The 14,164-nt window shown below is 36.3% G+C and overlaps 1 pseudogene; it reads right to left on the reverse strand.

Annotated features, from left to right (window-relative positions):
- Window positions 1–512: 512 nt before the first annotated feature.
- On the reverse strand, window positions 513–6,093 carry LOC113186520 (eukaryotic translation initiation factor 4E type 2 pseudogene; annotated as a pseudogene).
- Between the last annotated feature and the right edge of the window lie 8,071 nt (window positions 6,094–14,164).

Below are 14,164 nucleotides of genomic sequence, written 5' to 3' on the forward strand. Positions count from 1 at the left end.
ATTTTCAGAGAGTGGTGGCCTGGGAGAGAGGATGAAACAAAATGGTCCCAATAACTTGGTGGCAGAGCTGGTAGAGTCATTCGGCTACTCTGGAACTCTGCAGAAGCTGTTCCTGGATGCACAGGCATTCATATTACTGATAATGCTCATCCACAGCTCCAGCGTGTCCACGTGGTCACAAAGCCCTTTGCAGAGCAGGAGAGGAGCTCAACAGAGGGCCTGGAAGGCATCTGGACAGCACACAGCAAAATGAAAGGCTGCACTCCTCCCTCCCAGAAGCCCCTAAAAACAATGTCTATTACAAAACCACGTTTTCCAGATCTCCGCTTTATAAAGTCAGCAATGCTGGAGGCTGTCTAGCGGAATCCGTCCTCCAGGAATGAGTGCAAAAGGGGAGCACATGGCTCACTGACATCCCTTCAGCAGGTAGACGGAAGGACTGGCAGAGGCCTTCCATCCATTTCAGACACACACACATATACAGAAAAGGATTATTGCCAGCTTGCGTACTTTCACAGTGTGCTTTTTGTATTTCGAAAGCTTGAATTGTCCTTGATGCTGTCGGTGTGCGTTTCGTATTCCATAATGGTGTTGGGAGGTGGGGTAAGCACGCGCGGAAGCGTATCACAGATTTGGGCTGTGGTTGCTTGGTCGCTGGCTGTCTTATTCCATATGGAAATAATGTCCTCTTGAAAGTGGACAGAGACCACAGCCCCACAGATCTCCTTCCCCACCATGAACTGTTCCCCCAGCAGAGCCAGGATGAGATTCTCCCCAGCAAAGAGAGGCCAAGCCCTTCCACAGCTGGATAATCAATCCACTTGCCACCCTTTTTATTTGCATCATCTTCCCACATGGGTTTAAATCCTTCTTTGAAGAGATGGAAGTCACTGTGGCCTGTCAGGTCCCCAGGACTTACCATGTGGCTATAAAACCTCCAGAACTGCTCCACAGAGGCCAGTCTGCTTGATATTCTGTTCATAGCTCTGAGAGCTGGTGGGACAGCCTGGGGTCCTCCTGGAGTACCAGAATGTACAGTTGTACTGCAGGGGATGCTCTGCCAGTCCAGGAACAACAGCCTTCTACTTCTTGCTACTGCTCTGGCTCTTGTCTCTCTCTGTTTTTTCCTTCTCACCCTCTTTCTGTGTGCTGTTTTCTTCATTCTGGTCGTGGTCCCCACTGTCATCATCTTTCAAGGCGTCGAACTTGTTTTCATCCTGTCGCCGCCGCTGTCTCCACTGTACCATTATGTCTTTAATCCATTCCTAGTTTACCAAACACAAAATTTTGCCACCATAGATCATAACTATGATACAGGTTTGGTAGTACTGATTATGTTGTTTCTGTTTGCTTTCTTAGTGGTTTCAGACTCATTGAGTTCAGGGTGTTATGCTTTACAAAACACCGAAAGTTAAGAATTCACACACCAAAAATTTATATATATATATATTTTTTGTAGATTATAAAAAAAAGTTTATAAAAATGACTGAAGAGCGCATATTTCAAACAAACATAAGAATTATTTTTAAACACCTGATGTATTGTGGAAATGTTCTTTGCAAATACAACGTCAAGGTTTATTTTTTATTTCAAATTTATTTTTAATCGTGTGATTGTGAATATTTATGAAATACAATGTGATGTTTTGAACTACATATGTATATATTGGAAGATGAAGTCAAGCTTAATTAACATATCCATCACCTCACCAGCTTATCTTGTGTGTGATGAGAACATTAAAACTATTATTTTAGGAATTTTGAAATATACAATTCATTATTACTAACTGTGGTCACCATGCAGCACAACAGATCATTAAAACTTATTTCTTAGACTAACTGAAACTTTATACCCTTTGAGTAACATCTCTCCCTCTCCCATTCCTTTTTCCTTCCCCCTCCTCTAGCCTCTGGTAATAATTTTTCTATTCTCTACTTCTCTGAGTTCAGCTTTTCAAATTCCACATGTAAATGAGATCATACAGTATTTGTCTTTCTGCACCTTATTTCACTTTGCATAACATCCTCCAGTTCCATCCAACTTGTTTATTTTTATATTAAAGCATACTGATTCAGTAAAACATTAAGAACCTTCCTAACTTCACTTTTTATGTTTAGTTGTAGTAATTTGTATTTGATGAAGCATCTAATAATTTATAGCTACTCCCCATTTCAATTGATTCAATTATTGATGTTTATGGTAAGAAGATTTTATTTCTTTAGTCTGAAGACTTTCTCCGATTTTAGGTATTCAGCCTGCCAATATAAAATTTGGGGACATGTTATGAGAAATGTGGTTTGTAGTGGTGTGATTATGTTTATTTGCATCTCAGTTTTAACTCTATGTTCATATGCATTCTGACTTTTTCACTCTAGTGGTATTACTTTTCTGATCTCATAGCTTATTTTCCATGTCCACAAAAACCACAGAGCTACTAGGTGTCACATAACTGTTGTACAGCAGCAAACTTTTGCTCAGAGCCACCGGAGTGCTTGTAGTGCATTCTTTCTCTCTAGAAATGAACAGTATGTTGGATGAATCTAGATATTCTGATCTTTCCACAATGATCTTTTGTAGAGGGATTCACCAGAACTTGGTAAGCTTACTCAAATATGATGAATTTTCTAATTTTAGTTAGTTAGTTGCCTTCTGCTTTGATCCACACACTGTATGACTAATTCTATTCAATACACCCTTGTCAGGAGCTGCCACATAGGAGCTGAGCATGTGCCCTTAGCCTTGAGGGATGGAGGTGTGGAACTGGCTTGCCTGCAGGAAAGCAGGTGGACCTCACCTCTGTTCTGCAGGGAAGTGAAGCTCTGGGAGTGGGTTTATCCAATGGGAGTGGGCTGCCTCCTTGTTCTTTTGTAATACTACCCTTTAACCTTTTTGGATGGAATGTTCTATCCAACAGCTCTTCTCAATAAAAACAGGGTTTGGGAGCGTGCTCCCTCTCTCTCACCTGTCTCCCTTGTTTTTCTCTTGCCCCCCTTGTGGGAGCTTACAGCTGAAGCAGAGGTGCCGTCCTGAAACACCCTGAAAAAGGTATTTTTTGTGTTTGTGTGATTTGTTCATGCCAGTCCAATTTGCCTGAGTAACCCTGGTTTCGTAGCCTGCATAGGACTTGGGCTACCCTCTCTCCCCCAAATAAAAGGGTGAAAATCCCAATGTTATGTCAGCTACATAATGTTCTAGGGAAAGTGATACCAAGGATGTTGACACGTGATTTCATTTCTTTTCCGGTTCAGTATTAAAACTTTGGGAGGGGTTGGCATTGTAGCTCAGTGGCAGAGCACATGCTAGCATGGGCTTACCTGCATGATTCTGTTTTCAGTAGAATGTGATGGGTAAAGTTTGTGTGAACTGGCTTTAAAAAAAAGGAAATAGAGACAGCATTACACTTTCAGCAGTTTATTGTTAAGGGAAGGGGAGAGGCAGAAAATTCTCTCAGTTAGGACAGGACACAATGCATATATAAAACAGTATGTATATATAAAACAAGATAGCATTTGCATGTCTTTGAAATTGTCATCTGACTATGGCTTTATTTCAGGGCCACTTTTTTTTTTTAATTCTATTTTCTTTCTGTTGTTGTTTTTTCTTGTCTAGCTGTTCTTTGCAGTCCTGCAGAATTCCTTTAGGGCGCCATATTCAAATGCGTGCCAGGTAGCACACAGAGAGGATTGCCTGAATTCTTGTGCTGTTGGAAACTTTTGTTTCTTAACCACACATTGGTTCTTCAATTGTTTGTCTTATGCCTATTCTCCCCTCCCTTGACTTTTGACTTCATTGTTCATGTTCCCTTACAACCACATCTTGCTGTCTTGACTGGATTTTCAGCATTGTTTTTGAATCTATAATATTGTCTAATTTGGGGCCCAAAATTAAATCCTTTCTGTCCACTGCCTGGTGATGCATATTTTAATTCAACCCTCTGACCTACATTGTTTACTGAAGATACACCAGTGGAAACCACACATTGAGTTGTTAGCCTGGAGTTCTAGATCACTGTCTTGGTAAAGCCATGGCCAATTCATACCCAGATAAAAGTCTTCCATGACTAGTCAGCCTGGTATGAGAGGTTGAAGTCCATTACTCTATGAACCAGAATTCCTGGGCTTATTAACCAGTAATAGAGGCTAAGGTAGAAGTGCTGGCTCTGCATCCAGAGGTCCAATCACCACAGCTCTGGAAACCCTCAGAAGGTTGTGGTTTATTTAAGCACTAGCCAAAGCATTTTCCCAGCCCTTTAGTCCTGCTCCTTGCTAATGCTCTGTGTGTTGACATGGAAGTATGCATAAAGGGCTTTTGCTGAATAATAAATATGATGGTTATCTTGAGAAAATCACTTGGGCTCTGGTTTCAATTGCAACTGAATAACTGCTTCTTTTCATAGAATGCCATTTTTACTTGAACTACTGATCTGCAGACCAATAACATTATTTAGACATGGGTATTTGACAGATTATTTCTCAAAGATGAATGAAGTGAGCTTGCCATTTCAAGGGAAATAACCAACAGTGCTTGCTCCCAATGACAAATTTTATATTTTCAATCAAGAGAGAGTGCGTAATATATATATATATATATATATATATATATATATATATATATGGCTTATTTTAGTATTTTTCTTATGTAATGTTTTTCTATAGTTACCCAAATTAAAGGCTAGAAAATTGTCTTTACTAAGTGACTCCTCCCATATGGTATTATTCATTTAATCGAGATGATCAACTTGTACAAGTCTTTTGGTGGCAAATGAGCTACAGAATGTCAGAGCTAAGAACTACACTTTAAAAATGGGATTTAGCAATTTTTCTATCTTACCAGTAAGGGGCAGCAAATAACAATGTTTGTTTGAAATAATAAACTGTTACCTGAAATTAATTTGAAAACTTTCCTCCTCCTCCTCCATCACTTTCCTCCTCCTCTTTTTCTCCTTTTTCTTCTTTTTTGCCTAAGTATAGATCCCTGACTCTTTAGTATACATCCCTGACTCTTTTCCTTAATCTTCTTACTGATGCTAAAGCCAGAGATATTGGGAACGAGAGGGATGTTCAAAAGGTAAAATGAAAAATTATAACATTTAAAATACAATTCTAAGGGTAAAATCTTTTGATTGATAAATGGTGATTCTCAAAATTTTCAAGCTGGGTCTTAGTAACCCCACTTAGGAGGTATCCACAAAAATTAGCCAGAATCCATTAACGAGGAGAGACTCAAAGTAACATCTTGCCTCCATTTGGTATTTCTCTCAAAACATTGGTTTCTCATCTGAGCTTTAGCCACTTAGTTTCTTTTAAAAAATTATTTTATGTTAATTTATGGAACATAAACATAAACCAGGAGCCATTCTAAGCACTGGAGACAACTGATAAACAAAATATATGACAACCATCTTCATGTGCTTTCTTTAGCAGGGGAAAGTTATTAGGAAATAAGGGAGGGGCTATATAGAAAAGCACAGGAGAAATAATAAACCCCAGAGAACATGAACAAAGAGTGAGACTAGTGATGGGCTAGACTAATGCCAAGTTCTAGCACTGGCAAGTTTTCTTCAGTAACCTCTTTTGATTCTTTCACTGAATTTTCCCAACCACAAATGCCTATGTGAAAAATCTAACATGTTTTTCTTATAGTAGCTGGGTGAACTATCTGAAGACGTCTTTCTCTATGAGCAATAGAGCTTAGTTATTTCCAAGTAAATTCTATTGCTCTAGTGATTTCTGCTTTTCCTCAAATTCAAGAACTGTTCTCCTCTCCTTAACACTCTTCCATCCTTGGTTTGGGGAAAGGCCACACTTCTGTTGTTTGATCTGTATCAATACTATGCTGGAATTTTTGAAATGTAATTCAAATTATATGGTATCCATGAGTACTCTTCCTATGCTGACATCAGTATCAGCCAAGATGCAATTACATCAGGTACAACCAAGATGCAATCTGTTGTGGTGACTTCTTTCTTACATCCTTCTCAAATGGCCCTGGGAGGGTAGTGGTGTACTTGCACTCTTTCTCAGTCTCATTTTTGCACTTGATCTCAGGCTTCCATATCCTATCTGGGATCTTTGGGAATAACTCCAGTGCCATCACAGGCCACAGGATATTCACAGTAACTGCATCAGATTTTTTTCTGCCTCTATATTCTGTGCAGCTATATAGAAAATGTTATCATGGTATTACTTTGAATTAGAACATACTGTGGAATAGAAAAATTTCAGCTGGTCAGGATCTCAAAAGAAAGGTAGGCTTAGAAACTTTTCACTTTTATCATCTCTGGAATTTTCTATTAAAGCCAGATTTAAAGACAGGTAGTTAGTGTAGCTAGGTAAATTTGGTCTGGTGGAGAAAATGGAGTCTGATTTGAGTCCAGGAAGTTGGAAACTGCCCCTGGGAGACTGGAATGTTCTTATCTCCAGAGCCCTTTGATACTTCCCCTCCCCAAAAGGTTATTAATGAAGCAACTCCTGAGGAGACAGGGAGCTGCTAATCAATACCTGGCCATTCCACTAACATCCCCCAATCACTCTGCAGGATGGGAAGAAATGAACAAGATAAGGGAGAAGAATACAGGAGAACAAGTGAAACTTTAGATGTATAAACGGGACAGGACTTCTTCATCCCATGGATCCTGCCTCTGGGTTCCCTTCTTCCACCCTGGATAAGTCTGTTTTACTACCCTTTAATAAAGCTTCTTACTGTCTAGTCTATGCTTGCCTCGGTGTGCTTCTCTGGTGTTATACTTCAACACTGAGGAAGCAGGACTCATCAAGGTAACCAGTAACTGGCAGTATTACTATCATCTACCCCCATACTTGACACCTTTACTGTTGGAGAGCTTGAATGAGAAAAGTAAATATTCCTTTAAATTTCTTCTAGGTTACTTTGCATTAAGTTTTCTGAACTTGAAGGCCAATATTTGTATTTATTCCAGGAAAGTTTCCTTGAATGAGGGAGAGTCAACTAAAGGAAAGAAGATGCTGGGTGTAGTGGAGATGGGGGACCAAATTAAGTAATGATTTGCATATTGGCCTGTGTTTTCAACTATGCTGCTATTTGACAATCAAAACCAAATCAAGAGTTGGGTGTGGTGGCATATGCCTGTAATCCTAGTGATTTGGGAGGCTGAGGTAGGATGATTGAAAGTTTGAGGCCATTCCCAGCAATTTAGTGAGATACTCAGCAACTTATCAAGACCCTGTCTCAAAATAAAAATGACTGGTATGTCGCTCAGTGGTAAAACATCCCTGGGTTCAGTCACCAGTACAAAGAAAGAAAAACAACAAATAACTTTTATCTCAAGCACCTTGTTCTTAGCCATCCAAAATGTAATAGTTCCTAGTTGCATGGCATCTATACAACAGAAATAAAAATTTGCAGTTTCATAAGCATTCTTGTTTCAAGGTTGCTAATGTACATCTGCATTAGAACATAATCACATGCCACATAATGATGTTTCTGTCACTGATGAACTGCCTATATGGCGGTAGTCCCATAAGATTATTATAGAGTTGAAAAATTCCTATTGCCTGGTGAATGCATAGCTGAAGAAAAGACCAAAAACAAACAAGAAAATAAAAACTGCAAGAGAAAAAAAAACCAAGAAAAGTAGAAGAAACTTTTGCAGACTTTCAAATTCTCCTTAAAATGTTCAAAAACATAGACGCCTACACAGAAAGGTTTTCATTAATAAAGAGGAATGTTCATGATGTAATATCTGCTTACAAGCAAATCTATGAGGAAACAAAACAAAAACAATCAAAAGAAATAAACCAAATAAACCACCATAGATCCATTTCTGGAAAAAAAATTGACATCTCTTCAAGAAGAGCCTCAGGCAGGTCCTTCAGCAGGTGTTCCAGAAGAAGACATTGCTACCAGAGGAGATCATAGCCCTAGGCACTTTAATGCTCCTGAAGACCTTCCAGGCAGACAAAAGGTGGAGGTGAAAGTGAAGGTGGAAGTTAAAGACAGTGATATTGATGATCCTGACTCTAGTGCATGTGTTTGTGTTAGTTTTTAACAAAAGAGTCTAAATAATCTACATAAATAGTGTCTACATAAATAAATAAATAGAAAAAATTTAAAGAACAAGGATATAAAGAAAGAAAATATTTTTGTATAGGTATGCAATGTGTTTTTAAAGTTGTGTTATTATGAAAGAATCAAAAAGTTAAAATTTCAAGAATTTATGAAGTAAAAAGTTATAGTAAGTTAAGGCTAATTATTACTAAAGAAAGAAAAATAATGCCTAATTTGATACTAGTGCACACTAATGTCAGGTTTACTCTCCATTCACTCACTGACTCACCCAGAGCAAGTTCCAGTTCTGTAAGTACCATTCATGGTGGTGTCCTGTACAAGAATACCAGTTTTTATCTTTTGTACTGTATTTTTATTGTACCTGTTATGTTAAGGTACATTTATATAGACAAATTCTTACATTGGGTTACAGTTGCCTACAGTATTCAGTATAGTAACAAACTGTATAGGTTTGTAAACTAAAATCGATAGGTTATAGCATACAGCCTAGGTGTTTAGCAGGCTATTCCATCTAGGTGTAAGTACATTTAGATGTTTTCACAGTGATGAAATTTCCCACTTCTTAGAATGTATCCTTGTCAAACAATACATAAAATACATAACTGGGTAAGGGGTGCCCCGCCCGACCCCCAAACTCCAATATTTTCTGTGAGTTTTAAATTTGCCAGCAGAGGGCAGCAAATAGCGGCGCAAATCCCTATATTTTAAAATGTTTAAACATCAAAGCATGAATGTTCACATTACCTAAAGTCAACAGTGAAAGCTTTTCTTGCTATAAGTAAGATTTTTTGCAGAAACTTTATGAAAATGAAAATAAGTGCTAGACAGGCTGTCGGTGGAAAAAAGTAGTAAAATGTATTTTTGGTAACTTTTATTCCTCTGGAACTTCTAGAGCTTTCTTCCAGACAATGAGGACCTGCTAACTGACTCTGGATACTGAGCATTCTAGCTTGCCTCATGGCTATTGTACCAGCCCACCAAAAAAAATTCTTATATTTCATTCTGAGTGTGTCTTCTTCCATGGATGGTGATAATTTAAATAGGATCATTACTGTTATCATATGCATTTTCCATTAGACTAATTATCTAAAATGAAGCTGTTCATAAAAAGAACAATTATTTTTATTGCAGGGTTTTTGTTTTCTTTTTTGTGATCCAGTGATTGAACCTAGGACCTTGTGTATGTGAAGCAAGCACTCTACCAACTGAGCTATATCTCCAGCTCTGTAGAATAGTTTTTAAAAGCAAATTTTAATTTAGTAATAACAGTGAAATGAAACAGGACTCCCCAATATCTAGGGAGATGATTAGATAAATAATTACAAAAATTTAACAAAATAAGAGAGAAGAGAAAACTTATAGCATCAACAAAACAAATAAAAAGTTAAAAACCATTACAATAAGTGAAAAGAAATGGGGCCGTGAAAAGCAATGGGGCCATGAAAGAAACAGAAAATACTGTCAAGGTGTATTATAATTTTTAAGTCTTCACCTTTCAGAATAAAATTATTGGAGAAAATGAATCTAGAGTGTCCTAAAAATTCTCATAAATATCTAATTTGGCAATTTGTAAACTGAGGAATTAAGTAGGTAACCCCAGAAAAATGAAGGAGAACCGCTCCCACCCCCCCCCCCCCCCGCCCCATACAACTCCATTTGTACTCTTGGAAATTCATCAAAGAAAAGAAAAGAAAGACCAATAAGCTTACTATCTTTAAAAGAATTGTGCAACGATTTAATGACACCAATCCAATGTTATAAATGGATCTTAGAAAACAACTCTTCAGCAAGGGTAACACTCCTCCACAACAGGGCTCCAACCTTGCCATCCCCTTGAAGGGAAAACCAGCTGGTTACAGATAAGATGGGAAGTGACATAGGAAAATTTATATGCCACCTTTAATTGGGAAGTAATACCTGATGATATATGTGATCAAGGTAAAAATAAATGATATGGCAACTATGAAACTATAGTAAAGAAAGAAGAAACAGAGGGAGAAAAGAAGGATGGAAAAAAGAATGATGGGAGAAAGGAAAGAAGATTAAGAAGAAGGAAAAAAGAGAGAAGCTAGAATGGAAGGAAAGAACCAAGAAAACTTGACATTCATAATAGGCAAAAACTAGAAGTAAGCATAATGCAAACCACAGAAGCAGATGAATATTTTATGGTAGTAATAATGTAATAAATAAAATAACTCAATAAAAAAGCTAAAAAAAGAGGATTAAAATTTACAGGTTAAAAGATTTCAGAAATAAGAAAATAATCTGAGAACCAACACATAATTATAGATATAATAAAGAAATTGTAATATCAGAAACAAGGGATAAATTATAATAGAGTAAAACTTGAGATACTTATAATGAATGCACACACAAAAAAAAACTTGAGAAATTTTACTTCCATTACTGCTCATATGGCAAACTAAGTACCTAAACAGATTCTTTGCTGCAGATAAATAAAACTGTTGAGTAAAAATACTAAATGCATGAAAATGCTGGCCAAATAAAAATACTGTACTACTTGGACCCCAAATAAGCTTAACAAAGTAAGTCAGGAAGACTGGGAGAGAAACACTGATGTTGTCCTCTGGCCTTAATGCATTAGCTCAGCTCAGATGACCTAAAACATTAGTTGTTAAAGTTCCAAGGATGAGACACAAACTCCATTAAAAATGAACCCAGATACTAATCTGGAGTTGAGAAAAAAAGAAAATTTACCATCCTGAAACTTGAGCACTGAACTTTGGTTTTGATTGGAGGTGGAAAGAATTTATCCTGAAGATTTATAACCAGAATCTGGCTGTCATTTGAGTTTGTAAGCTGAATTCACACTATGTGGTGGATTAAACACAGACATATAAAGAAACTCAAGTCAATGATTTAGTTTAAATTGATGCAGCACTGATAATGCCCAGTCACTGGATAGAAGCAAATGCCCATCCTCCATGAGGGAATTTCTACAAAGTTCAAAAGAAAAGGAGAAGCTCAGAGTAGAGAAGAAAATCAACATACACATGTGGAAATAAGGTGCCAGGAATGAGACCAAGTGTAAACAATGTTAACGTTAAATGTCTTCAAATGCAGCAACTACAAGACTGAAAAAATAAAAATTACGTTTGTTTAAATTTTTCAAAAACTGCAAAGGCATAAAATCAGGAGTGAAGAGCAAATGAGTTTGTAAAAAAACCTAACACCAATGCTGTCAAAGCTCAATGCGAGAACTAGGGGGCAGATGTGATGGTGAGTTTATGTCTGAAGAGCTAATTGGGCTTTTGGCTCCTGATTCCATTGCATACTTGAGTGATCAAGTAGAGGATGCCCTCTAAAGCTGCAGTATTCTAAATCACAGCTGCATGTATTAACATGATTGCAGAATCAAAAGCAGAATGAGAGGGAAAGGGAAGGACGAAAGGGGAGGTGAAAGGGGGAAACAAAAAACAAAACAAAACACCCCTCCTTTTCTCCAGGAAGTAAGATGACCATTCATAAATATTTGAGAATAGGTGCAACTGTTTGTCCTATTTCCCCCTTAACATAGTTTTCTGAATAATTAATGAAGATATTACTTTTTCCATGGGATATATGCAAACATATTATTTATTTAACCAGCATGAATAACCTTTTTTTGCATCCTCTTAAATTCCAATTCTTTTCTTGTCTTTCAAGATTTATTTTGGGAGGGAAAAGTTGAAAGAAGCTGTTTTTATAAATTTTATACACAATTCAACATAATTACATTCAAAATTGAATAGTTAAGATTGGGAGTCAGGGCAACCCCAACCAGGTTCCCTCTTACTATCCTTGCAAGAGTTCTGTTTTTATTCTTCACACATAAATAAATTCTACTCCTTTCAATTAGAAGGACAAGGACAGGAGGAGGAGGAGGAGGAGAAGAAGAGGAGGAGGAGGAGGAAGAGGAGGAGGAGGAGGAGGAGGAGGAGGAGAAGAAGAAAAAGAAGAGGAGGAGGAGGAGGAGGAGGAGGAGGAGGAGGAGGAGGAGGAGATTGGGAATCTGAATAAAATATATTGGTATTCTGATATTATTTAGTAATAGTATTTGGTACTACTTTTACTACTTTATTTTACTAATCTATTGTATTTATTTAGTTCAGGAAGAAAGAATGAAATGTTCTGCATTGAGTTTTTAAAAATCAGAATGTCAACTATCTGATTTTTGTGAAGTTAGATGAAGAACCAGAAGTTAAGTGATCATAGGTCTCATAATCAAAATGAGGGATATTGACTTTAAAGCTCAAGCTGCCAACAACACTATGGAGAAACTCTTGGACTCTTAAAATTCATGTTGGTTCCACATTCTTATTCTTTCTTTGTAGTTTTCTTAACAGAATGTTATAGGATATTTTGAAGTCATTAAGTTAAGTTGAAGTGAACACTCATTATTTGAAGAATATGGTTTATTTCACATTTTAATGCTTTGGGGTTAAGCAACATTCAATTCCAGCATACATTTAGTTTTATCATCTTCTTAACAGCAACAAATTGAGTATATTTCTATATTTCATAGGCTATTAAAATTCTTGTTTGAACATTTTCTATAGTTTGGGCAATTGATATTAAAATTGTTAAAATAAATCTATCTGGCTTTTCATGTGTTTTTAATGCTAAGGTAACAACTTATAGATATTATTTTTAATCAGTGGGAAGATTTTCAGAAATAAAATGCACTGGCTCAGGTTAAGGGCAAATACATATAACTTTATTTGAGACATTATTCAATGGAGAATATAAATAAGGGAAGTCTACTAACTAACCCCAAACTTCAAACTTCAAATGTTTTTCATATGATATACTAACAAGAATAAAGAAAAGGACAGAAGATTCCTAATATGTGCATGCATTTATAATTGGAGTTATTTTGATATAAATATGCTAACTACAATAGATAGTATTTCAACATTTAGATTAATAGGAAGATATAATAGAAAAGAAAACCAAGCTTAACAAAATATCATTTTGAGTCCAGTTTCATATTTTGAAACACCATGTATAAATAGAAATGCAATAGATTATGAACTTGAAATTCTCCTCTTATTCTTTCTTTTAAGAAGTATATAGTTATAACCTGAGGTTTTGGATGAAGGGACAACTATGACCACCTTTTTGGAGAACAAGAGAGATACAATTTGGTAGTCAATTATTATGTGTTTCCCAAGGTTGGACTAATTCTCAGTTATTTGCTGTAGAGTTGGACAGGTTTAAATGATTGACATTTCTGTTAATTTTTTTGCTCAGTCAGATAATACTTGTACCATAATCATATACAAGGGTGAAGTGGGCATGGACATGAATTATTTCTTTCCCTCTTAAGATGCTTGAGCTAAGGGAGATTGATAAGAAATATTGTTTCTCCAGCTCTTGAACATATGGAGTTCTAGAATAACTCAAGAAGTAAGAACTGTTCCTTTGGAACTGAAGAACATTTTGCATTTTCTACTTCAAGGAATAGGCAATTTAAAGCATTTTATATATTGTACATATAATTAATGATGAATAATAAAATGAATAATAAGTTACTTATTAAAATTTATCATTATAAATAAATGTATTTGGAAAATTAATGTTCTATGACTTTCATTTATTTCATTTTCAGTAAGATATTTTCTAATCACTGAAAAATAAAGATTGCTTTTCTGTTTTAGCAGTTTTTCTAATAACACATTTGTATTTATTTTTATTAAAAATAGGGGTAAAGGGGCTGGGGTAGTGGCTTAGAGGTAAAGAGTTTGTCTAGCACATTCGTGGTCCTGGGTTCTATCCTCAGCACCACATAAAAATAAATAAATAAATAAATAAATAAATAAATAAATAAATAAAATAAAGATATTGTGTCCAATTACAACTAAAAAATAAATATTAAAGAAGAATATATGTTTAAAAATAGGGTAAAGATATACCAGCTGTTTCACTATATATTAGTTACTAGAACACAGTGAAGTGGACCAAGCTCACAAAGGATGGAAGATCATATTCCAAACTATTGGGAAGCTGGACACTGTAGCCTACATCTATAATTCCAGCTACTCAGGAGACTGAGGAAAGAGGATTTGAAGTTTGAGGCTGGCCTCAGCAACTTAGGGAGACCCTTAGCTACTTAGTA

Source organism: Urocitellus parryii, chromosome 2 (genome assembly GCF_045843805.1).
Source record: "Urocitellus parryii isolate mUroPar1 chromosome 2, mUroPar1.hap1, whole genome shotgun sequence".
Taxonomy (NCBI): Eukaryota; Metazoa; Chordata; class Mammalia; order Rodentia; family Sciuridae; genus Urocitellus; species Urocitellus parryii.